Genomic DNA, 3,416 nt, shown 5'->3' on the forward strand with positions numbered 1-3,416 from the left:
AGGGGAGCACTTATGCCCAACAAGAGTTATAATCACCAACAAAGTCTTATTGCAAGCCAACAACAACTTCAGTGCATAGCATACGAAGATCAAGCTATTCAGCCTTCTTGCATCTGCTTCAAACATTTCCCCTCTGTAACAATGCAAACACTACAATTCTCAAAAGCTTCACACACTCTTGATCAAGACAGTGTGAAGCAAAACCAATTTATGGTGCCAACAAGAGCTTCATCAAAGGAGTTCAACTACAATTCTCAAAAGCTTCACACACTCTTGATCAACACAGTGTGAAGCAAAACCAATTTATGGTGCCAACAAGAGCTTCATCAATAGAGGGCAACCACAATTCTCAAAAGCTTCACACACTCTTAATCAAGACAGTGTGAAGCAAAACCAATTTATGGTGTCAACAAGAGCTTCATCAATGGAGGGCAACCATAATTCTCAAAAGCTTCACACACTCTTGATCAAAACAGTGTGAAGCAAAACTAATTTATGGTGCCAACAAGAGCTTCATCAAATGAGTTCAACCACGCAAAACCAATTTATGGTGCGAACAAGAGCTTCATCAATGGAAGGCAACCACAATTCTCAAAAGCTTCACACTATCTTGATCAAGATAGTGTGAAGCAAAATCAATTCATGGTACCCAACAAAAGCTTCAACTCCAAAGCTTCACCTACAAAGCTTCAACTTCAAAGCTTCATCTACAAAGCTTCAACACAAAAGCTTTACCAACAAAAGCTTCATCAATAGAGAACAACTACAAATTCTCAAAAGCTTCACACTATCTTGATCAAGATAGTGTGAAGCAAATCAATTCATGGTACCCAACAAAAGCTTCAACTCCAAAAGCTTCACCTACAAAGCTTCAACTCCAAAGCTTCACCTACAAAAACTTCAACACAAAAGCTTCACCCACAAAAGCTTTAACACAAAAGCTTCAACTCCAAAGCTTCACCTCCAAAAGCTTGACCCACAAAAGCTTGACCTACAAAAGCTTCACCCACAACAGCTTCACTTACAAAAGCTTGAGCCACAAAAGCTTGACCTACAAAAGTTTTACCCACAAAAGCTTTACTTACAAAAGCTTGACCCACAAAAGCTTTACCCACAAAAGCTTCACCCACAAAAGCTTCACCTACAAAAGCTTGACCCACAAAATCTTCACCTACAAAAGCTTCACATTATCTTGATCAAGATAGTGTGAAGCAAAATCAATTTATGGTGCCCAACAAAGCTTCAACCTCAAAGCTTCACCTACAAAGCTTTAATATATATATATATTTTTTTTTTTTCGGAAATTCGAAAATTCAAAAATTCAAAAATTCGAAAATTCGAAGAAAAAAAAATTGCCTAGGCCTCATCTTCTTTGGGCCTAACAACTTTCATAATAAATATATATGAAGAAGGAGTTTTGGGCTACCACTTAGAAAGGAAATGTCTCATTCGTCAACTCTTTCGACCGGAGACTTGGGGGACTCCTACCATATGCTACTGCATCTTGATACTCGGAAGTCTCACGACCACTCAGTGACTTGGATTTTTCAAGTCTCCAAACGAGAAGTTTTCCTCACTCGGCAAATTAAGGGAGCACTACCTCAACCTACATGCTTCACTCACAAAGCTTCAACATACAAGCTTCAACAAAAGGAAAAATTCAAAGAACTTAATGAAGAAGGCCTTGGTGTATTTAACACAATACGTTGAAATGAAGCAAAGCTTGTTTATTGATATCTCCAATAAGTTACAAATATGTACATATACATGAATCAAAATAAACAAACAAGAGGGAGCCTTCACGAAGGTTGCTCAGGAGAAGTCTCAGTAGTCGGCAGAGCCCCAGAAAGATGAGGCACCAGAGGGTGATTATTCGGAGCCTCAGTATTAGGCAGAACCCCAGAATGATGAGGCACCGAAGGTTGATCATTTGGAGCTTCATTACGCAGTACAACCCTAGAAGACGAAGGCAATAAATGCCTTTGGAACAAACCCACAAACCTCTGATGATCAAGTAAAATCTGACCATTAGATTCCTGCAGCTGATCGAGCTTCCTTTTCATGTTTGTAGCATAGTCATGTGCGAGCCTGTGCAACTGTTTATTCTAATGCTTGAGCCCTCTGATCTCCTGTTTGAGACTTATCACTTCAGCCGCCACTGATTCAACTTGGCGGGTTTGAGCAAATAGGCGTTGGGCCATATTAGACACAGAACTTGCACATTGAACACTGAGAGCCAAAGAATCCTGAATAGCTAACTGATCAGACCGTTTGGAAAGTAATATATTATCTTTGGGAATGAGAAGGTTCATGGCCACCACTACAGAGGTCATATCATTCTTCATCACAGAGTCCATAACGGTAAGAGGACCAATGGGGGATAAGAAGGATGGGCACCATATGTTGTCTTGAGAAGGCATGGCTGCCTCTTCACCAAAGTTCAAGTCAAAACGACGGTCAGATGGGCCAGACATTCTCAGAAATGATAAAGGAGAAATGAGGTGTAATAAATCTCTGAAGTAAGGGGAAAATTCCTACAAGCAATAACTATCTGAATGAACTCCTTGCACACAATTGGTGTCCTTATAAAAGAAAGGGCAACAGGGCCGTTGGTTCAAAAATCAAAGAGGCATCACTCTCCGGATTCCGAAGAGGCACCACTCTTCAGATTTTGAAGAGACACCACTTTCCACACGCAACATCAGCTCATCGGGTACCACAGATAACTTTACCAAAGATCTCTAACAAAGTTTAGACACATAAATTTTGGAGGTCCAGCTACCCTACTATTACCCACAAGGGTAAAGGAACAGCACCACTGCTTGATAACTAGAAAGTCTCAATGTGTGTCAACCTCTGTGCTCCGTGGCAAGGCAAACTGGCAAAAATGCCCAACCTTTACTCACATTCGAGAAAACACTCCCAACAAGATTGCTTGTTTAAAAATCGAAAAGGAACCACTCTCCGAATCTCGAGAGCCAGACTCCCAACATGATTACTTTCTCAAAAATCGAAGAGGCACCGCTTTTCGAATCTCAAGAGCCAGACTCCCAACATAATTGCTTTCTCAAAAATTGAAGAGGCACCGTTCTCTGAATCTCGAGAGCCAGATCCCCGACAGGATTGCTTATTTAAAAACCAAAGAGGCACCGCTCTTTGAACTTCGAGAGCCAGATTTCCTTGGATAAAGCTTGTCTGCAATCTTCACACGCAACATCAGCTTTCCAAATACCACAGACCATTTTTTCAAAAGGCTCTGACAAAGTTAAAACATGTGAAGCTTGCAACTCCCACTACATTGCTATAACCAAGAAGGGTAAAGGAATAGCATTATTACTTGCTCAAAAATCGAAGAGGCACCACCCTCCAAATCTCGAGAGCCAGACTCCCAATAGGATTACTTTCTCAAAAATCGA

The sequence above is a fragment of the Malus domestica genome, chromosome 05 (genome assembly GCF_042453785.1).
Source record: "Malus domestica chromosome 05, GDT2T_hap1".
Lineage (NCBI taxonomy): Eukaryota > Viridiplantae > Streptophyta > Magnoliopsida > Rosales > Rosaceae > Malus > Malus domestica.